Source organism: Danio aesculapii, chromosome 12 (genome assembly GCF_903798145.1).
Source record: "Danio aesculapii chromosome 12, fDanAes4.1, whole genome shotgun sequence".
In the NCBI taxonomy this organism is placed as follows: domain Eukaryota; kingdom Metazoa; phylum Chordata; class Actinopteri; order Cypriniformes; family Danionidae; genus Danio; species Danio aesculapii.
Genome location: NC_079446.1, coordinates 41,997,730 through 42,022,866, shown reverse-complemented (window position 1 = coordinate 42,022,866; position 25,137 = coordinate 41,997,730).

Here is a 25,137-nt window from a genome sequence, read left to right as displayed (position 1 = left end):
AAGTCACGTGCGAGTAAGCTCTCCTCACATTGGTCAGAGTTTCATGGTTTATGTTCCACTCAGCTGTCATGCGTCCTTATTTAAATTTATGATGATGAGCAAGAAGACATAAGCGAAAAGCTGCACTTTCATTTTGAATGGTGACACCCACAGACATTGTCACCAAATATAAATCAGATGTAAGACTCTCTCATACATGGCCCTTGGCCAGAATTATGCATTAAAGGCTTTACATTATAGAGAGAAAAAACAGATAAACCAAGACTGCAGTTCGGATAAACAGCTCTCATTAATAATTAGCATGCTTTAACTTTCGTATTTGACATGAAATGCACATTTACCGGTAGGAATGACATCCCACCCTACTCTTAATTATCTCTTCATTTAGCCATATATATATATATATATATATATATATATATATATATATATATATATATATATATATATATATATATATATATATTACATATCCATAATACACTGTGATATAGCCGGGCTCTGATCGTTTTGCTTTCTCACTACAATCGATCCGCTCCAGAGTTCGTTTCAATCGAGCCGAGATCACTTTATTCAGGCGATCTCCGACCAATTGTTTCGAAGATTTGAGCGCGATTGCTGGATTCACATATGCCAAACGAACAGCGCTAAGTGGGGAAACACGCTAGGTTCCGAAACAAAAGTCTAGATGTAAAAGCACCCTTACTCTAGTACTTAATTCTCTGGGCACAAACAGTACTTTTGTATAATTAGCAATTCTTGTGTGTATTGCCTCCTCTTGTTGAATCGCTGAATGCCTCCTTAATTGCAAGTTACTTTAAACAAAAGCCTCTGCTAAATGACTAAATATAAATAAACATGCTTAAAGACATTAAAAAAATATATATATTTTTTATGTTTACATACTTTCAACATACATGCATTGAACAGCACATTCGTGACGTTATATGGTCTACCTCAGCACTTACTCATAGACGTTCATTGTTAATATGACAACATGCTCAAATAAATGAGATGCAAACCGCCGCTTAAAAAGTGGTCAAGTCATTGTACATTGATGGCATCGCATGTATGCCATAAACAAGGTATAAACTAGTATAGTAATCCAGAGAAGACAATTTGAGAGGAAGAAGGGTTGTCATCTTTGTCCAATCATGAGCCTCCTCAGTTCATGGACGGTTGGAGGACAGAATATCAGCATACTTCAACTTTATGTGAACATAATGTTCTTGTGGACAGTTCTGGGGTAAGTAATGTAATGCATCTGCCGCTATGTGCAATGATTATTACTATGGCGTGTTTTACATGGGCACAGATGCATGTTGTGCGTCTTTCTTGCATTGACCTGTCTAATGGTTCTGTTTTATGTCTCAATGAACAGACGACAGCTTGAACGTTATGGCTTTTTCCTTCACTTCTTTCACTTTTCCATCCTGGAAGACCAAGAAGTATGGATGGAATCAAGACTCTCTTTCATAAATATCTGGGTCATTTTCAGTATGCAGTGCATTTCCCTGTCCCATCATATGTGATAGATTGGACAGAAATTCATTGGATGAAATTCAAACTTTGAAGTTGGAAGTCACATTTATTTTTACTTAAAGTGACAGTCCACACTAAAATCAACACATCCTGTTACTTTACCATTTACTCGCTCTCAAGTGATTATAAAACTAAGCTTCTTGTTTACGTTGGACTTAAAAGACATTACACACGCCTGAAACTTGTCTATAGCGCTTGTTCACTGCTGCTCTTATAGTTGTGTAAATTGCTTCCTTGTCCTCATTTGTAAGTCGCTTTGGATAAAAGCGTCTGCTAAATGACTAAATGTAAATGTAAATGTACATTTCAAGAGTTCACACTAAGGCTACGTTCACACTGCAAGGCTCAAATCTATTTTTTTTCTCAGGTCTGTTCACATTGTTATAAATGTGGTCAATATCAGATTTGCAGTGTGAACAGATTATGGTCCCGCATGCGAAAATGTCTAATTCAAGAGTTCCCACTTAGATATGCTTGGCGTATAAAGCAGGTTTGGCATGCTGTCCCGGGAGAGAACCCTGGGCTCGGAAATATTTGAGCCCAGGGCTCCCGCCCGGTCGATAAGCATATCAGGAGATCCAAGGTCAGGTAGGTCTCGAGAGCTCCCCCTTTTTTAGAAAAGGGAGGAAAAGGAGGAGAAGGGGTGGAAGGGGGGATTCTTCCAAACGAAGATAAAACATTAGGGAGAAAATGATCCATTTATAGTAAACTAGGATCACTCTGATTGGATTATTACTGATTACAGATGAGTGGCCAGACGTGCTCAATCATATCACGTGCTCCTCTCGAAATTAGTTTATGAAACTTCACTTAAAATGTCTAATTACGCACACAATGTGTACTGTATGAAGTAAGCATGTTGTCAGTATGCTTAATATGATTATTGCCCTTTTCACAGACAACCGTTGTGCATTTCATGAACTGTCTGTAAAGTGTTGTTCTGCTACTACTAATGTGTATTTTGCCATTTGAAACCTAAAATAAGTCTCTTGTGATTGAAAACACTGATCACTTGTGATTTATGACAACCGGTGTAGTGAACTCATCAAGGGTTAATGAGCAGCCGATGACTGAACTGTGAAGGCGGAGTTGGTTTATCTCTGTTTGCAGAGTTATTTCATTTTACTTTGTTTTAAACAACAGGCACGTGCAGAAGGGGGGTTTGGGTGCTTGAGCATCTGCCCTTTTTTCTGTCTGAGAGAAAGTTTCCCCTTAAAATAAAAGTTTGCACACAGATCCTCTATGCGCAATACCCCCAGATGCTCTTCAACGTCGCGAACAACCCGTGTCTCAATTGTTAACCAGACTGGTTAAAAAGCACCAGTTTTGCCTTCACTTCATTGCCTTCACATGACCAACTTTCTGTGGTAAAGTAATTTCCCTGTGTGCCATTCTACTATGCTGCTGAGGAGTAGATGATGTTTGCACCATAGAATGATGCCGCATGTTGCTGAAAGATTATAGCTGCGTCCCAAATCGCTACTTATGCACTATTATAAATAAAGTAAAAATGTCTTAATGTTTGTGATTTTGAAAATAAATTTCAAGATTATGCAAGCAAACTTTTTTTTTAAGGGCCAACTCACACTATGCTATCTGAACCATGCCCAGGCCCGTTCCCTGGATCGCTTGAGAAGTGTGAGTGCTCTGAATCGGCCTCAGGCACGGTTCACTTGGCCTGCCCTGGCCCGGTTGGAAGAGGTGTGCCAGAGTCCAGTTCACTTGGGCTTAGGCGCGGTAAGATTGTAGCGTGAGTGCAAAGCGCGCCTGAGCCCGAAACTGAAGAAGAGACGTGACTTTTACGTGATTGGTTCATATGGATTTATTAATCATTCTTACTGTTCAATAAATACAAACTGTCGTAGTTTATTTAAGATGCAAAACCCTCACTGCATGACAGCTACAGCTTTAGCAAACCTCCTAATTCCGGCAGCACGAGGACTTTATGATTGTTTATGAGCATCAAAATTCACGGATCAGTTCGGTGAAATATGTGTCCCTGCATATCAAACGACTAAAACAATATAACTAAAGAAATCTCCACTGTGCTGAGCAAAAGCGCTTACTGAAGAGCGCATCATCGATGACTTAAGCGTGCCCAGGCTCGAATGTAATGTGAGTGCAGGCCGTTGGGGAGGGGGAGGGTGGACAAGCATGCTTTGGCCCAGTTCAAGGCAACTGTAGTTAGTGTGAGTATTTACATTTACATTTAGTCATTTAGCAGACACTTTTATCCAAAGCGACTTACAAATGAGGACAAGGAAGCGATTTTCACAACTATAAGAGCAGCAGTGAACAAGTGCTATAGACAAGTTTCAGGTGTGTAAAGTCTAAGAAGCAAAGCATTAGAAAAATATGTTTTTTTGAGAGTACAGTTAGTGGTATAGCCAGAGAGGCAATTACAGATTAGGAAGGAAAGTAGAGACTAAACAGTTGCGTTTTGAGTCGTTTCTTGAAGACAGCAAGTGACTCTGCTGTTCTGATGTAGTTAGGGAGTTCATTCCACCAACTGGGCAGATTGAATGCGAGAGTTCGGAAAAGTGATTTCTTCCCTCTTAGGGATGAAACCACGAGGCGACGTTCATTCATAGAACACAAGTTTCTGGAGGGCACATAAATCTGCAGAAGTGAGAGCAGATAAGAAGGAGCAAAGCTAGAGGTCGCTTTGTAAGCAAACATCAGAGCTTTGAATTTGATGCGAGCAGCAACCGGCAGTCAGTGCAAACAGGTGAGTAGCGGAGTGACATGTGCTCTTTTGGGTACATCAAAGACCACTCTTGCTGCTGCATTCTGAAGCAGCTGAGGAGGTTTGATAGAATTAGCTGGAAGCCCGGCTAGTAGAGAGTTGCAATAATCCAGTATGCCCTTAATGTTGGTATAATGTTCGGGAAGTACATCTGTTCTGACCTGATGTCCATTGAAATGGACAAAAACATATATACTTGAAGATTGTGGGATTTTTATTACTATATATTGGTCTAATTTAAAGGAGCCTAAGCAACTGTGAAAACATTTATATATTTTTCAGAGACCTGGAACATAATTTGGGTCTAAAGGGGTTAAATTGCACTTTAAGCTAAATACTAGTATCTTAACATCTAAAACATCATGTACTGTCATCATTGCAATGATAAAAGCAATCATATTATTATTATTAGAAATTAGTTATTAAAACTATTATGTTTAGAAATGTGTTGTAAAAAAATCTTTTCATTAAACAGAAATTGGGGAAAGAAACATACAGGGGGGCTAGTAATTCAGGAGGGTTAACAATTCTGACGTCAACTGGATTTTCCCAGAATTGTGCAGCCCTATCACCAAGTGAACAGACTTTCCTTATATAGTGCTCTTCATGTATCATTTTACAGAAATAACACCTCGAATTACAACGCAGGTGGAGGGAACAGAGTTCACATGTACTGCAAAACACAGCGGACCAAACTCAAACAGTCTGCTTGTACTCATACTTGTAGTGTGGTTCACAAAAGGGCCCAGAGTTTGAATAGTGAACCAATTATTTTGTCATTGTCTGCCTGCTGCAATGGCTTCTCTGCATATGAGAATAAAAAGAAGGGAGTTGTACCTTATCAGGAAAGTGATTTGTTTCTTTTCAAGCCGTATGTCTTTCTCTCTGCCGCTCTTTGATGGAACACAAGGCATTATCTGAGAGCATCTGAATTCCCTGCCACCTAAACTATTTCTTCCCGAGCAGCAGTCAAAACAAACAGACAAAAAAAGAAAAGGCAACACTTAATCTTTCCCGCTACCCTGAACTGTGTGTCTTAGTAGTCTAGAGAGAAAACTATCGATTGGTCAGAGAGCGTGAAAGAGATCGATTAGGCCAGTCATCTCATTTGAAGGTGATCCAAGGTGACACCTCACGCAGCTCAGAAAATTCAACAACAGGCTTCTCGGAGTACACCAAACACATTATATCTAGCTAAAAAAAACACACACTAAATGTCAACTTCTATAAAAGTGCTCTTGGAAAGAAACACTTTTCTTCACGAGGAAATGTTCAAGTTTCAAGGAAATCAATATGTTTCAGATATGTCTCGCAAACGTTTCAGATTTAATGAAACAATTCATTCTTTATATAAAACTATCAAATTATATGATACTTCTATCTTATTATAATTATTTTTTATAAGATATTGTAAACTGACACCCTAGTTTTTCACGATTCCGCGATCGCTGAATCCAATGCAAAACCAACAAAAACCTCCAAATCTCCAAAGTCTACGTCGAATAGTTCGGACTGCTGAGCGAATCACTGGTACAACACTTCCTACTCCCCAAGAACTGTACTTATCCAGAGCAAGCAAAGGGGCTGCCAAAATCACTCTGGACCCCTCACACCCAGCACACTGCCTCTTTGAACTTTTACCTTCTGGTCGACGCTACAGAGCACTGCGCACCAGAACAGCCCGACACAGAAACAGTTTCTTCCCTCAGGCAATCCATCTCATGAACACTTGATGATAATAATTGTGGAACCAACATCACTGCTATACACTTTTATCCACATATACACTTATTTAACACACTTTACATGCCAATTTGCACATCACAGCTGCTCATATAACATTGTATATAGTAATAAACACGTACATACACTTGTCAATTTGTATATTTGCATTCACTACTTACTTGTATTTTTTTAATATTTATTATCTGTTTTTTTGTCCTGTCTCTGTAATGCTGTTGCGCTGTAGAAGCTGTCACGAAAACAAATTCCTCGTATGTGTGAACATACCTGGCAATTAAGCTCTTTCTGATTCTTTCTGATTCTGAAAAAGTCGCAAATTTTTGCGATCCTGCAAAATTCTTAAATAAACGCAAAATTATGACAAAAAATGTAATTAATCTCATAAAACATCCAATTCTAAACCATATAATCAAATTATATTTATTTCAGTTTGCAATGAATTGTTTTACATGACTTATAGATGCTGCATAAGCAGCGCACGTGGTGTATTTGAGTGTCTCTCGAAAAATGACGTCTCACCTGCGCAATCCGTGTTTTAGGTGTATTATGGTAGAGGATGCCCTAACGCATGTCCTATGTTTGACAATGTTAGATGCTCCTTGGATAAAAATAAGAGTAATACAACCTTCCTTTGGCTTAATCCCTACCCTTTCAGATCTTGTCTTGACAAAAGAGCAAAATAAAGAAGCTTTGTTTTCATGATTTGTGTCATTTTGTCAGATTACGCACCTAACATATTAGGCTACCTAATATGGTAAATACATATTTGTAAAAAAAAAAATAATAATATATATATATATATATATATAAAAATCGCAAAAATGTACGCAAATTTCTGGGAATTACCACCACAAAATCAGTCATTTTTTAATCACAAAAAAAAAATAATCATAAAAATTCGTGAAAATCTAGGGGGTCTATGTAAGGATGGGTTCAGACTACAGCAGTTTAAACTGTAGTTCTGTCAAATGACTAAAAATTATGAAAAAACAGAAATAAGGGCAGTTATAATACAGTATTATAAGTATAATACTGTAACTCCAAATGTGGGAGAGCGTTGCTATTATGTGATTGAAATTGTATTGCCGTATGGAGCAATTAAGTGTTGGTGTTAAATCTGAATGCATGACACATCCAACCTTGAGGCGGATGGGCTACAGCAGCAGAAGACTACACTGGGTGCCACTCCTGTCAGCTAAGAACAGGAACTAAGACTACAATTCATACAGGCTCAATGAAATTTGACAATAGAAGATTGGAAAAACATAGCCTGGTCTGATGAGTCTCCATTTCTGCTGCAACATTTGGTCAGAATTTGTCCTCAACATCATGAAAGCATGGATCCATCCTGCATTGTATCAATGGTTCAGGCTGGTGGTGGTGGTGTAATGGTGTGGGGGATATTTTCTTGGCACACTTTAGGCCCTTTAGTATCAATTGAGCATCATGTCAACGCCACAGCCTTCCTAATTATTGTTGCTGACCATGTCCATCTCTTTATGACCACAGTGTACCCATCTTCAGATGACTGGTTCCTTGAAAATGACAATGAGTTCACTGTACTCAAATGGCCTCCACAATCACCAGATCTCAATCCAATAGAGCACCTTTGGAATGTGGTGGAACTGTGAAGCTATCATATCAATATGAACCAAAATTCTCTGAGGAATATTTTTTTAGTACCTTGTTGAATCTATGCCATGAAGGATTAAGGCAGTTCTGAAGGCAAATGGAGGTCCAACCTGGTACTAGTAAGGTGTACCTAATAAAGTGGCCGGTGAGTGTACATATATATAAATTGGGTTCACATTTGAATCCTTCGTGCCCAAATGTGTCTACAATAGAAGAATTAAAGGCTGCAGTGTAAAGTATGCTTGAGGGTTGTTAAAATAATATTAAAAATCTTGTTTTATTTACATTACTTTATTTACATATGTATCTACATGATTACAATTACAATTTAAAACGGTTTAAAAGTCTTGTAAAAACTCCAATAAATGACCCCACAGTTTTCCGGCGAGTATTTCTATGAGTACCCTATAGGTAAAACAAGCTTCCTTGTAATTTTTTTACTTAGTAAATGTGCAACTGCTTACGTTTATAGTAAAGTAAAATACTTTCTCTCTCTCTCTCTCTCTCTCTCTCTCTCTCTCTCTCACACTGTCTCACTGCATATCAGACTTTATTGCATTATTTGGTCTTATTAAAAGACTGTTCAGCCAAGAAGAAAACTCATATAATTAGCCAATCTTGCTTTTTTCTGTCCATATTTTCAGTCCTCCTCTCCTCTCATTCAACATTGTTCCCCTCGCAACCCAATATATGTCCCTCATCATGTTTTCTGGGAATTATTCCGGCAAATTCCGCTGATCACCTGAGGTCTGCCAGCTTGCGACAGTCATTCTGACCATGGTGGCCATGTGGTGCTGATGGAAGGAGGGTAAATGAGGCATCCCGTACCATCAAAGGTGCCAGCTTTTATGGGCTGATTGGGCAGATGACTCCAGGTCCAGCGGGACGGTCCTTGGATCCGCTTGAAAACTTGACTGACAGACTCTTCAACCATCTGTGATTGAAGACTTAGTCATTTTTTTTTAGGTTCTTCTTGTTTTAGTAATTAATTGTTTTTCAGTTACTGGCTTCCTTCCTCCTCGCTGTCGCCTAATTCTAGCTCAGAATTAGCACTTAGAGGCGGTTCTGGGGTTTTGCACTGGGAGAAGCAAACAGATGGCCCAGTCAAGCCTGCGTGCAAGCCTTATGTGTTCATTTTCAACTGTGTGGTCCTTTTGGCAGGTCGAATGAGGAAACAGCAACACGGTTGGAGCACAAAACCCTGTATATCATTTTCTGAGACTGTCAAAGCTTGCAGGCAAGAGCCCAAGAGTGTCCTTTTTTTGACATATTACATGTGTAGTCAAGCTTTACAGCCATGTTTTTTTGTTTTTTTTTGTAAATAACATGTCCGTGCCTTACACACATTCATGATCATGTCGTTTTACAGTAGTCAAACCAACAGGAAGACATCTTTCCCCCTGAGTAAAGCATCAAGAGCAGTTTGCTTTCATGCTGTGTCCTCCCAATGATGATAGCAAGTAAAAATACACTAGCAGCTTTCTGGTTGCTAGAGTAAATGTAGTTGCTAGGGTGATTCTGAGTGATTTTTAGTGTGATGTGCTTTTAAAGAAATGTATTCATATCCATCTCTCCTTATAAAGAGAACACACAAATATAGTTGGAATCCTTACGAAATTGGTTAATATCTTTTTGTCATTTATTAATCGAATAAAATGTTTATGCGCAAACTTGAGTTACATTTAGGGCTACACGATTTTGTAGATGTAAAATAAAGGCTAATATGAGTAGGCTATTATCATTGTTATTTCTTAAACATATGATAAAACAACAATGATAATTTTAGGCTTATGTGTAGGGCTACTGTTGGTTAAAATGCTAAATTTTCAATAGACTTATAGTATGGTGGACTTTTATAGACTTTAAAATTGTCCTGGTTGTTAATGCACAGTAAAGCACTTACATCAGAACACAACTATTCATAATTCTGAAGGTGAATTATTATGTTTGAAACATCTGCTTGTCATTGACAACATTATTAGACCATTTTTTTCCTCAATTCATTTTTTTACAACTTGCATTATAGTCAAAATAAGGCTAGAGTAGTTATACTAACCCTGTGTAAACATTCATTTTCATGCACAACACTTTGTTTTTGCTATGAAGGGAAAAACATCAAATGCTTGTCGTAAGCATAACTCAAAAATGCAATATAATCATTTAAATTATGAGTGTGCTTTTGGTTTTACTTTCACTGCTGAGTGTGGTTTATGTCACCACTGTCATCACTTTCAGAAAAAAAAATATGGTAAACATGGTAATCATACTTCCCTCGCGGATATCGATCAGTCCCAATTGATCACTCTGTGCAACAAACTGTGTGTTATTTACAACTTTATTACCTGTAATACACAGGCTCTGTTCACTAAAGTATACATCGTTTTCGGCCACGCAGGTTACTTTCGGTAGTAAACAAACAGTGTGTCAGCTCACGTGTGATTTCGTGGCCACGAATACATCATTACATTAAGACAGAAATGACATTTTTGGGTGAATTATAATTTATAAATACAGTATGTAACATGATTAACACCATTTGGAGGCGTCCATGTTGCTGAGCAATGTATTTAAAACAATGTTTATACTTCCAGCAGTAAAAATTGAACCACACTTAACTGAACTAAACTGAACTCTGAAAACTGGACTGACACAGTTTCAATTTAATAAACCTTCTTTGTGAAGCTGCTTTGACACAATCTAAATTGTAAAAGCGCTATAGAAATAAAGATGAATTAAACTGAATGTAACGACTTGTGCGACTGCCTTTATGCTTCTCCCAAACTTTCAAATATAATTGGCTGAATCAATTACAGTTACAGTACAATTACAGTACAGATGCTGGATTAATATCACGTGGGGGGTCAAATCGAGATCCCAACCTTTTTTTCTAATTAATTACGCAGAGAGAGAGAGAGAGAGAGAGAGAGAGAGAGAGAGAGAGAGAGAGAGAGAGAGAGAGAGAGAGAGAGAGAGAGAGAGAGAGAGAGAAAGAGAAAGAGAAAGAGAAAGAGAGAGAGAGAGAGAGAGAGAGAGAGAGTATCTTCTCTATTAAGGACTGCGAGTAAGTAAATAAATGTAACTGAATATCTGAATAAATTAATATTACTACACTGTAAATAAATTGCTGGGTTCCACACAATTTCTTCATGTTGTCACAACACAAATTAAACTTAAGATTTAAAAATTTTTAGGTGGATTGAACATAAAACTATTAAGATGTCCCCCCAAAAAAACTCAAGAAATGGGTTGTTTCAGCTCATTTTCAATAAGTAGTTTAAACAAGCAGCAAAAGTCTTTGGTAACACTTTATTTTGATGGTCCACTTGAATATTAGTAGATTGTCTGCTTAATATCTGTTGATATGCTCCTTCAACTGACTGATGTCAACTTACACTAACCCCAACCCTAACACCAATCTAACAGTCTTGTTATGATCTAATGAGAAGTAGTTGCAATGTAACTTAAATTCAACAAACGGACCATCAAAAAAAAAAGTGTGACCAAATGTTTTTTGTGTAGTAATGAAGTGCTTTAAAACAGTGCATTTGACCTGTATGGATAGCAAAACAAATCATATTTCAGCTTCAGAAATGCTACTGTGACTAATACAGTAAGAATAAACATACCGATTAACCACTACAGAAACATGAAAAATGAATAGCAGCTGAGACACCAACTTGGCATATTGTGTTTAATAAATTTGGTAAGAACCATATACTGTGATCTAGGGCTGCACAATATGCTTCCCAACACAATATTTGCTTCACAATATGCACAAATGCTTCCCAACCTTACTTTGTTTTTCCAAATAGAGACATTCAAGTCATCTAGAGCAAATATACTCAATATGGCAGTGTGTATCAGAGAAAAATAAAATATTGCAATGTCAGTTTTAGGGATGCTCACATTAAGCGAATAACTATTAACAGAAAGGATGCATTTTAACCAATTAATGGTCTCAGTTAAACAGTTATTTGTTTTTAGGGGGTTTTTTTGTATTTTTTTGTATTTTTGCAGGGCAGTAACACGTGCAACTACAGACATATTTTGCCAAATAAGCCAAATGTAGGGAGCGAAAAATAAGGATAATGCTGGTTACAGTTTGACAAAGATGAGTTGATGACAAACCAGTGTTGATGTTTGTGCCTCTCTCCTGGATCTGAGTCATAAATACCTCTGTCTCTTGGCACAAGTGGAAAAAGAAGCCGCAAACTTTCTGAAACGTCTACTGCTTTGGAAACAAGCCGGCCACAAGTAGGAGCGTCAAGTTTTCTCTCCATCAGAGTGAGCTACTCAGTGCTCATAAACACATACAAGTATAGCCTAGTTTTGATGATTGGGCGGTCTTCAAATTTTGATACCATCAAACCTCCTCCCTATTTTACCTCGGTATACGATATTACCGTGCATAATTTTAAAAATTATGATGTAAGGCTCAGACAGCATCACCAAACTGTTGACTTGTGCCGAAAACTATTCAGAAACTGAATACCGCACACACACACACACACACACGCACACACACACACACACACACAAACACAGACAGCACCAAACAAGCGACACACAGCATCACACTCTCTCTGATTCACTAACACACACACACACACATATATAAACTTGGGAGCGAAATTGTTAGACCGCCCGCTCCTGTTCAAATTACACTAGAGTTACAGACCGCTCCCACGCTTTATTCAGAAATTTATTCCCGCATCGCAAGAAATCTGGTCGGGTGCCGCGGCTCCCGCGGTACAGTAGCAGGAATACAGACCTATTTACCATGTCTCCCTTCTTGTTCGGTCGAAACCCGAAATACTGCTAAACTGCAGAGGTTGTGTTCTTGGACCTGGTTACTTGGTGCGCGACTTACATTTACATTTTGTCATTTAGCAGATGCTTTTATCCAAAGCGACTTACAAATGAGAACAAGGAAGCAATTTACACAACTATAAGAGCAGCAGTGAGCAGTGCTATAAACAAGTTTCAGGTGTGTAAAGTCTAATTCAGTGTAAAGTGTAAAGACTTGCCATCTTATCTCACCTCTCTCTCTCTCCACACTGTCTCATGATGGGTCACGCATACGCATTTTTAGACATAAATAAATAATATTTAATATTTGTCTCCTATATAAGTGCATTGTTTTTCATGACGGTATTACGCTATTGAAACTGACACAGTTGATATTTTTAGATCCCGCTGTATACCATATTACCGCCCAACCCTACAACAAACCAACTATTTTTCCATCAGGAAAACTGATATTAATAGTTCTTATAAAAGATCCCTTTTTTAAAACAGCCTACACATCTAAGAATCAAACAAATCCAATGATTTACTGAAGGAAAATGATTTTTGCATTATGATAACTCCGCACCAAACTGAGGCTTTCATTTTATAGCTATATGCAACTTAATGCAATACTATGTATAAAAAAACTAAACTATTATACTGTATGCTATGGTAGCCTATTTTCAAATGTTGTTGTTTTGTAAATGAACAGCTAATAAAGCATGTTGAAAGCAAACATATATAAAAGTCATCTTACAGTGCATAACCTTTCTCTCTGTTACGTAGGTCAAACAAAGTGGAAAAAACCCTATTTGAGAAGCTCAAACCTGTACTTGCTGTTATTTGAGTTTTGGAAATGACTGCTGAGAGGATCCTATCTCTCTGTCCCAACTGAAGCATTAGTGTGGAGACCTGAGGTTTTTTAGATGAAGCTCCAAATGCCATTACTATGTAAATGCAATGCCAGGACTGGAGGGTAAGAGCCAACAATTGATCTGAAAATTGACATGCTGTCTTCATGAGTGCCCTTCACTCCTCAGATAAACAATCTTGAGCTGGCGTGGAAAAGAAATCCATTTGATTTTTTTTTTTCTTGGCAAACCTACTGCCCAGGAAAAAGCTTCAGGGCAGGATTTGAACAAATGGACTTCTGCACGACAATAAAAGAGTGATATGACCATATCGTGATGCTGCACAGCTGGACACTTGAGTTTTTAAGATCTTACCATCTGCTATGTTTAACAATGCAAAAATCATTCAAAATTATGTATTTTTTCCAATTTAAAAACATCTGTTAAACCATTTAATATACAAAGCATGATGTCATATAAAATACATTTAAATTCTTGACAAAAGAAGCCAATAGATGTGCATTGTGTTGTATTTTTAAGCTATAGTGTCAAAAAAAAACACAGCCAGGAATTATTATCAACCTTTGCATGAACAGACGAGTGATTTGACACAATTCTGTTTGTCAAATTTCACAATAAACACAATAAATTAACCACATATATAATGAAACATACCTCTTGCCTCTGTAATGTGTAGCTGAATAAATGAATTATCTGTAAACTGTGTCCTTACATGAGTTTGAGCATGTCTCATGCAATCATTTCTCTGTAATGCTGTAACCAATGAAGTCAGAGTAACAACAGAGTCGAGAATCCTCCAGAATAGTCAGACAGGCAATGTTTAAACAGGAACAACCAGTATAATAAGGGTAATCCAGAAGCATAGTCGAGGTCAAAGGCAAAGAGGTCAATACAGGTGGCAAAACAACATAAACGAGGAAACAAGTCAAGGATCAAATACGGAAAGACAAGACTAGGAGAACGCTTTATAGTGTTACAGCAAACAATAAGACTCAGCCATGTGTATGAGAATGAGAGCTTTATATATATATATATATATATATAGTCCTGATCATTTGTTTTTTTTAAAGCTTCAGCTGTTTGTGTATGAGGTGCCTTATGGGAAATGTAGTATAGTTCAGTGGTAGAATTGTTGTTCAGGTGATAGTAAATGTCCTCCAGTGATCTATAAGGGCTAAATCACTGGTGATCGTGACAATTGCATAGTAAACAATCTGCATGCCCCTTTTTCAGAATAAAAGTCTCACATATATAATAAGTTAAATAAAAATGTAGGGAAGAAAATTATCATCATTGTCCCACTAGGAAACATTGTGGCTTATCAAATGCACCCTAAGGTGTGCATATTAATGACCCCAGAGCTACATATCAGTATGTGTTATCTTGATGACATGGCTGCTTGTCAAGTCTGGATGAATGACCTAAAGTACATGCAAATGATGAAGATGTGCCTTGTGAGTCACGCAACAGTCTGCTTTGTGTTCTGATTGACCTGTTGTCTATCGGGGTTTTATAGTTGTGGAACTTACATGAGAATGAGGTGTTTGAGGCTTACTTTAAGGCCATTTCCATATACTGATCTCTTATTATTCGACTATGCCTAGATATACCCAGATTTTTTTAATAGGGCAGCTTTAATGTAAATTTGTACTTTTATTAATTAGTTTGCTATTATATTTAGCTTTTATTAATTCTTTTTTTATTAATTAGTTAGCTTTATTCAAAGATTTTTACTATTTTTACTATAATATAACATATTATATATAATTTGTGTGCTTTTGCATTAACATGCATAGCTTAGTGCATCTCATAGTGCTAGTAACTGCATATCTTAGTGTCAATCATAGATAGTTTCTTTCTTTTACTTGTCTAAAGTGTCAAAAAGATTGATTACGGTGGTGAGATAGCAAAAAATAGCGGTGTATTTGACTTGGTATTTTTAAAAGGGCGGGGAAGAAAAGGTTGAAATAAACCCGGGTGGCAGAAATAAACAGATTTGCAGGCATTCTTGCAGAAAAAGCAGAGTGTATGTATGTGTGTCAGTGAGACACTACTCCATCACTGTTCCTCCCCAGTCATTTCTCTCTCTCTCCCCCCATTTCTGTCACAAATGAATCTGAACGCTTGCAAGGATATGGACAGCTGCCATTTTTTTTTCCCTAGAAAATGTTCACTGCCACATATTCAAGGTAAATCGAGCACCTAATTATGGGCAAATTCCATTGCGGTAGCCTCTGAAACAATGTGCAGACTTCTTTATTTCATTTAAAACTCAGTCTGGAGTTTCTGTATCAGAACTGCTATGCATTTATATCAGTAAAACATGATCTAAAACCCCTGGCATTTGCCTTCATGGCTGCTGGAGTCCTCTCGGAATTTCAATCGTGAACACGCATCTCTGTCAAAGTGAACTCTCAAGGTTTGAACGGTTGCCCATTTTTAGGCAGTGGCATAACAAGGCTACAGTGACATTAAAAGCATTTTCCTCTTTTTTTCCCTGATGGAACAAGCTTAGAAATTGAATACTAAGTGGTTCAACTAAAGAATAATACAATAAATATATTTTTTAAAACTATATGCTTCATTAAAGATGCATTGAGGTACTTTGTAGTCAATGTAGTAAATTTAAAGGGAATGTTCACCAAAGGGGCAGGACTGTGGCTCAGTGGTTAGCACTGTCACCTCAAAACAAGAAGGTCACTGGTTAGACTTCCAACTGGGCCAGTTGGCATTTCTGTGTGGAGTTTGCATGTTCTCCCCGTGTTGACGTGGGTCTCCTCAGGGTGTTCCAGTTTCCTCGTCAGTCCAAAGACATGTGGTATAGTTAAATTGGTTGATCTAAACTGGCCGTAGTGTATGAGTGCGTTTGTCAATGAGACCATGTCTGGGTGTTTCCCCTGGTTGCGGCTGGAAGGGCATCAGCTGTGTAAAACATTTGTCGGAATAGTAGGTGGTTCATTCCGCTGTGGCAATATATAAAGCATGATTGACACTAAAAGCGACTTGCAGCGGCAAAAGCAACAAGTGACTGTTCGTTTCCGGCAACCTCCACCTACGAAAGCGACAGCGAGCTTTGCTGACCTAGTGGCCGTGTCGAGCGACACCACAGAGTTGAGAATCCTTCAATTTATGCAAATGAAGAGCGACTTTAATATGCAACAGCCAATCGGAGTACGAGTAGAGTTCACATGATTCTCGCTCAGCTCCTGCAGAGGCTGGTTTAATTCTCTGTGTTGTAGACCTACACAGACCTGCATTTGAAGCAGATCACCACCCAGAGTAACAGGCAGCTACAAAGTCGGTGCTAGTGTGAATGAGGCAGAAGGAACTAAGCTGAAGGAAAATTAATGAATGAACGTTCACCTACAAGTAAACAATTAATCTAGATAAAAAAAGTTTATTTACTCACCCTCGGATCATCCTAGATGTAATCTCCTTTTTTTTTTTTTTTTAAGTTTACACACTTGGTATATCATAAAATGCATGTGCATGGCTAACATCACTTTGAGAGTGAAAAAAAAATCATATATAAAATGGATTAAAATTTAAATACACAAAATGGATTGTTTCGCCTCATGAATGTTAGGGATGCTCCGATACGGATTTTTGCTGCAGATACCGAGTACTAATTCCTTGTCATGGTGATCAGCTAATACCATTTACCAATTCTGATGCTTTAAACTTTATAATGCATGAAGCACATTTTCACACCAAGTATGATACTTAAGTAGAGATCTTGTGGAGAGAATAAATGAAAAATGTTACATATAATTCCCTTAACACGTCTCTTATAACCATTTAGTGTGGACATATAATGGTCAGAAGCAGCTTAAAAAAATAATACATAAAACCTAAAAAATGGTAAGAAAAATCACTAACAAAGCAATTTGGAAACAATACTTCTTTAATGAAAGCAAATAGGCCTATAAATTACTTTGATTTAAACGTTTATTACAATAAGCATATTACAATAAGTTATACTATTAAATATTCAAGTTAAAAATTATTTAAGTATATTTCCAGCCAGATGTTAATGAACCTGCAATACTGTTGAAAACACAGAACTTTCACTTCTTTTATATATAAAAACATTTTAGTTGTTGTTCAAAAAACAAAAATAAACAACTTAATAATTATAATATCAATAATAATGCATAATAATAATAATAATAATAATAATAATAATAATAATAATAATAACAACAATAATAATAATATCAATAATAATGCATAATAATAATAATAATAATAATAATAATAATAATAATAATAATAATAATAATCACAATAACAATAATAATAGTAATAATAATAATAATAATAATGCATAATAATAATAATGACAATAATAATGCGTAATAATAACAATAATAATAATAATAATAATAATAATAATAATAATAATAATAATAATAATCACAATAACAATAATAATAATAATAATAATAACAATAATAATAATAATAATAATAATAATAATAATAATAATAATAATAATAATAATAATAATAATAATAATAATAGTAACCGTATTAATAATGCATAATAATAATAATAATAATAATAATTATTATTATTATTATTATTATTATTATTATTATTATTATTATTATTAATTAATTAAAGTATGTTTTTTTTTCATTTCCTAATATATTATAAATATTAAATTTCATTTTTTAATAAATCGCCTCATTATTTATTTGTTTATTTTATTTATTTATTTATTTATTTATTTATATGATGTATATATGACATTAGAATATGTGTATTAAGTAAGTGATTTTATGTTAATTTAGAATTGACTATGGAATATTTTCAATAATATTTGTAAAGGAAAACTAGACATATACGTAAATTAATATGGAAAATCAGTGCATATTTTTACCCAAACTAATATTTAATTTTTTTTTTATGTGTGTGCGTGTAAAACAATATAACTTGTATAAAGAAATTGGGTTCTTCTCTAAACAAAAGAGCATGGGCGTTTTATATTATAACTAACGTGGTTCAAATGATAAATCTGCAACCAACCGATGCTTCGTACTATGATAGAGTTGTACTATGAGCGAGTTACGTCGTTGTTTGGAAAACGCACCCCAGATCAGCGATTACCAATCAAGTCATGAAATGTGATTATCAGTCAATACCGATCTCTGGCCGATCGATCAGAGCATCCCTACTGAATGTATCATCTGAAGGCACAGATGTTCATTTAATGTTGCTTGTATATGTTTTTTAGACTCTCAAATTAAATTAAAAGTAAAAATTTTGGGGGTGAACTATTCCTATTAAGGACAGAATTTTATATCTGTGATGAATGATCCAAATATTACAAAAGATACAGTACAAATTCTGTATAATTACTGAGGAAGACTGTCATCCTGTCCAAAATAAAGTGCAAAATACTGACATCATGCTGTTTTATTTTTATTTATTTTGCTACTGTTGCATTGTTTTTATACACGCAAACCATGCAACTCTTCCTTCATTCCAAAAGATCAATAGACTCACATATGACACGTATCTGAATCCTGCATATGACTCCACCAAAACATATGCTTGACTCACCGGTTCCCATCTCGCATTAAAGCTTCTGTATTGCTCAGTTGTTGCATCAGAAATCAGGATCTTGGAGAATGATATTTAATCCCCGTGGGGCTACTTCTCTCTCTTGGCCTCGACTTCTTAAACGATAACTTAAAAAAAAAACTATATACTTTATACCCCACTGTTCTGCAGGTTTTTTAAACTATTCACCAGTATGAGTTTTAGAGTGTGTGTTACAAATGGGGGATTCAAACGCCTGAGTCTACATAAAAGCTATATGATCCAAAATGTGATTTAAACCTTGAAATTTTTGAAGGTTGAAACTGTGAGAGGACTAAAAAGTAAAATGCTTTTCTAGGTCACTAAAAATACCATTTGATAGGACTAGGTATTAATGTATATTTTTCGATTTGCAAGCTCTTGATTTAACTGAATTAGATTCAGATATGATTTAGATTCACATCAATTCTACCTCCACATTCTCTCTTATTTTATGCTGGGAACTTCTAACTTCTAACATTTAAATCAATCACACTTTATTTTAAGGTGCTATTCTCACTATTTAGAGTGAAAAGAAAGTGATCTTGCAGGACTCCCAGAGTTCATCAGGATTCTTTGGATTTATCCTCAATGCCTCCTGCATCTTACCCCAGAAATGCTCAATAAAGTTCATGTTTTGAGACTGGGCTGGCCAATCCTGGAGCACCTTCTTTGCTTTCAGGAAGTTTGATGTGGAAGCTGAAGTATAAGGAGCGCTATCCTGCTGAAAAATTGCCTTCTCTCTCGCACACCCACATACTGAATGTAACCCCAATTCATGATTGTTCCTTCACCAAACTTGACTGATTTCTGTGAGAATCTTGAATCCATACGGGTTCCAGTAGGTCTTCTGCACTATTTGTGATGATTGGGATGCTGTTCATCAGATGATTCATCTGAAAAAAATCGACCTTGTTGCTCTTAAAAATGGGATCAATGACAAGACTTTTGTCAGGTAGTGTAGGCAGTAGTGCAGTGTAGTGTAGTGTTGTGTAAAAAAAAGTAGTGTAGGCAGGTAATAAGCCGGAATTGGAACCAAAATTGAAGTATTACCAAAAAATGATTAAAGTCCACGTAAACTGAAAGTTGCTGAGAATTTTGCTTTGGTATGTACATTAGTATGTACTTTCAACGGAAACAAAACATTGAATAGGGCTTTGTTTTGCACATAATTCCCTCATAGCTCTGCCTAATAGCAAACAAACAGCAAGAGGGGTGTGGTTGAGAACATTATTATACAGTTGCTATAGAAGCCACTTCAAATGCAAAAGCAAATGGTCAGGCTTTATATTAAGATGAACAAAAACAACATTTGAATACATTTGCACAGATGCATTGTTCACCTTAAGAAGAACATTGTACATTTTGATTTCACGTCGACTTTAATAACTCAATTCCTAAATTTGGCCTACAAATGATTCAGAATATGCAAGTCACAGTATAAAAAAACAAAATATCACAAATAAAGAAAAAAAATTGTTAAAATAATATTTTATTTTTATATTAGATTGTTTAGATATTGTGGCTGCAAAAAAATTGAAAGTTTAAAAATTGAAATTTTATTTATTTTTTTTTTTTAATATTTCCAAATGATGTTTAACAGAGCAAGGAAATTTTCACAGTATGTCTGATAATATTTTTTCTTCTGGAGAGAGTCTTATTTATTTTATTTCGGCTAGAATAAAAGCAGTTTTTAATTTTTTTTAAAACATTTTAAGGTCAAAATTATTAGCCCCTTTAAGCTATTTTTTCCGTCTACAAAACAAATATAACTATACAATTTGTATACAATAACTTACCTAAATATCCTAACCTGCCTAGTTAACCTACGTAACCTAGTTAAGCCTTTAAATGTCACTTTAAGCTGTATAAAATTGTCTTGAAAAATATGTAGTAAAAATGTATTTACTGTCATTAGGCAAAGATAAAAGAAATCAGTTATTAGAGATGACTATTATGTTTAGAAATGTGTTGAAAACATCTTCTCTCCATTAAACAGAAATTGGGGGAAAAAATAGTCAGGGGGGCTAATAATTCTGACTTCAAATGTGTATGTCTATTTATTACATACATTTATTAATAAAAAGCAATTAAAATTATTATATTTATTTTATAAATAAAAGCACAAATGAAAACAATAGAACAAATATAAAAAATAAATAAACAATACTTTATAATGTTTAATTATTAGACTTTAACAGTATCATAATACAGAAATTTAATGATCAAAATGTAAAATAACGCTGAATAGTCTTTATTATATTGCATTAAATAATTAAACACAATTAATCTTCATTAAAGTGGCAAACTTTATAATTTTTCCTATGCTCAAATGGTTTAAATTCTCTTAAAATCTCCTGAATTTTAAATAAATAAAATAAAAGTCTTTTAAATTATTAAACTGGTCATGCTGTACACTGAAAAAAAGTGTTGCATGCAAAACTGTTGCAAACAATTTATTTGTGTTGAATTTAAACAAACAAATTAAATTGAGCAAGGTTCAACTTAATTTGTGTGTTTAAATTCAGCCCAAATAAATTGTTTACAACCACTTAACGTAAAAAAAATTGAGTGAACCCAAGGAATCATCTTTGAGTAATTTTTTTCAGTGTATTGGTCATTGTGCATTAATAATCAATGACTCCTCAAATTGCATGTTCTGAACTGTGTTTTCTGGTTAATTGTAATTCCAATTTGTCATTGCAGATCCTGTTATGTGACTATTCAAACATTGCGATATCGATCCTGAAACGATATACTATGCAGCCCTAAAAGATATATCTGAATGTTATGCTTATTGAAGATAGAATGCTATTTTATCAACCTTCTCCATGCTGTTTATTCCAGACATGCTAGTCTATTTTACTCATTCAACACACCACCAAAAGTCACACGCTCTGAAATACCAGTATTATGACATAAAACATTTGATGCAACTTCGCTGGTGTGGAATTGACATCCTCGCATCCCTCAAAGCGCTGACTTTGTTGGAAATCTTGCCCACTCATCCACGAAGCAAACTATCTTCTGGCAAAGCCATTGAGAATCCGAGCACAGTGCTCTCCAGACGCTAATATCTGTCAACACGGCTGTCCTAACTGGAAGCAAACAATCTGGTGTAGGCCAACATACATTTATGTTTACAGAGCAGGAGCATCTGCAACCATCCACAATAATTATGTGCGGCCAACAAATCGCAGACTCCACGCTTTATCTCGCCCCTCCTCCCCTTTGTTTGTAAGAAGAAAAAAAAAGCGCAGCAGGCCTTTCGGAAATACCCGCATTAATATTTTCAGACAAGCCTGGGCTCTTGGACAGATGGATCGCACCCAAACCGGCAGCTAAGCATCTGGTGTGGTTAAGATCGGCCCCTCTGCTGACTCTCCCCAAGGCAAGCAGAGCAACCATAAAGCGGCCGAGACACGGACTGTCCGTCGCAGCGGATAAAGCATTAGGGAAATGCTGCAATGAAAAAGAACAGGGCTAAAAGAAAGACAGATGTGTTTTGTAATGCATGCTGTGGATTATATGATTTAGCGGCGGTATTAAACGCTGTGCTGAAGGTACGAACCGCTGCTCGTAAAACATTCTGCCAATAAAGTTTCAGAGGAACAGTAACACAGCACATCGAATCGGTTTATGGCTGTGAAAGTCAAATTTCTCTGTGATGAATATAAACAGGTGCACTTCGCTCTGCTTTGGTGAAGTTTATAGTTTGCTATAACAATGGATTTGCATGTTTGGTAAAGTAATCAGCGACCAATGGTGGCATTTGTTCTGAGATTTGACGTTTTATAGAAAAAGGATGCATTTCCACTCGTTCGCTATCATTCAGCTTAGTTCCTGATCCATCAGAGGGTGGTCACAGTTGAATGAACCATCAGTAAACATTAGGGCTGCACGATTTGAAGATGTGGGATTTTTCTCATCAAAATTCATTCATTCATTTTCTTTTCAGCTTAGTCCCTTTATTAATCAGGGGTCGCCACAGCAGAATGAACCGCCAACTTATCCAGCATATGTTTTACGCAGCTGATGCCTTTCCAGCCACAACCCAACACTGGGAAACACCCATAAACTCTCATTTACACACATGCACTACAGCCAATTTAGTTTATTCAATTCACCAATAGCGCATGTCTTTGGACAGTGGGGGAAACCGAAGCACCCGGAGATAACCAACGTGAACACGGGGAGAACATGCAAACTCCACACAGAAATGCCAACTGACCCAGCAGAGGCTCAAACCAGCAACCTTATTGAAGTAAGGTGACAGCGCTCCCCACTATGCCACCGTGCCACCCCCTCATCAAAATTGCGATTTGTAATTTTACACTTTATTTTACTACTATTTCATAAAAGATCTACAGGTTTACCAGAGCCAAAGAAAGACCTAGCATAAGCATGCTACACTATGCTACTGTATATTTAAAACCTCTTAAACATTGTTGCCATTTTAAATTCAAGTTGTCAGTTGTCATGACAAAATAAGAAAATAACTACAGTATCTTTAATAAAATCAAATTAATTGCATATAAAATGTATGAACCCAAACACGCTGTGCATAATTTTACTTCAGTAAAACGCTGGCGATAATAACCTACTTTAAGGTTGAAACAACGACAGCAAACTTTATCCAGTCTATTCGCACACGTGATGGTCTCTTTGTTGCAAGTGCAACCATTGTATGTCCAGTGTTTTGAGACGCTATCTAGGCGCAATCCCAATTCTATTTTTGTACCCCTACCCCTTCCCCGTGGCCCTTGAGTGTGAAGCGGAAAAGCTTCAAAATGTACCCCAAATAATTGGGACAGCACTACAACACCTGCACACGTCATCATATGTCATCGTGATCTCTTACTTCATGTGAGATCAGACGATCGCTACTGCTGTAGTCATTTCAGTTCCGTTATTTTTTAAGGCAATGATATCATGTTATCATGAAGATCTAATGTGGCAATAAGATCATAACTGTTCTGTGCATTTACACAGTGGCCATATTCATCTAGGTAAACACAAGAAAACAACATTAACATTATAGCAGACACTGTAAAAAGCTCATTCCCAGCCACTAGACTTTTCTGACAGGGTATTCATTTGAGTGTCATCAAGGGACAGATGGGAAAGTATGTTGTGGGACTACTTTACATTATTATTAGTTATTATTAGGGATTATAAATAGCGAAATTTAGCTGTTTTTTTTTTACATTTTTTAAAGCATGACGGTAAATCAGGAACACCATTATAAATGTATTTTTTAATGTATTATGAATGCCATTATGAGCTGCTGTGTCTTTACGGAGCTGCGATCATAGAGCTGCTATCAAGAGTTGGAGATATATTCAATGCAAATGTTTCAATGTTCTTGCAAGAACTAAAAGTTCTGTGTTTTTGATAATATTCCAAGTTCACTAAAACTTGGCTGGAAATATTAATGAAATAAATTTTTTTTATTCATTTAATAATATAACTTTTGATAATATAGGCTTAGTAAATGCAAAAAACAGTAGTTTATAAGTCTATTTTCTTTTAGTAAAGAAGTAACCTATTAATAGGTATGCATTTTAACTTCTTATGCATCAAATAAAGCCTAACTTTTCCATATTCCAAATTCCAGGCGAGGAGTGGCTTCCGTCTGGCCACTCTACCATACAGGCCTGATTGGTGGATTGCTGCACAGATGGTTGTCCTTCTGTAAGGTTCTCCTCTCTCCACAGGAGAACGATGGCGCTCAGACAGAGTGACCTGAATAAGGTCCTTCTCCCCGATCACTCAGCTCTAGGAAGAGTCCTGGTGGTTCCAAACATCTTCCACTTACGGATGATGGAGGCCACTGTGCTCATTGGAATTTTCAGAGCAGCAGAAATTTTTCTGTAACCTTCCCCAGCCTTGTGCCTTGAGACAATCCTGTCTCTGAGGTCTACAGACAATTCCTTTGTCTTCATGCTTGGTTTGTGCTTTGACATGCACTGTCTACCCTGGGACCTTATATAGACAGCTGTATGCCTTTACAAAAATCATGTCTAATCAACTGAATTTACCACAGGTGAACTCCAATTTAAGCTGCTGAAACATCTCAAGAATGCTCATTGGAAACAGAATGTACCTGAGCTGAGTTTAGAGCTTCATGGCAAAGGCTGTAAATACTTATGTATATGTGATCTTTCAGCTTTTTTATTTTTAATAAATTTGCAACAATATCAAAAAATCCATTTTCACATTGTCATT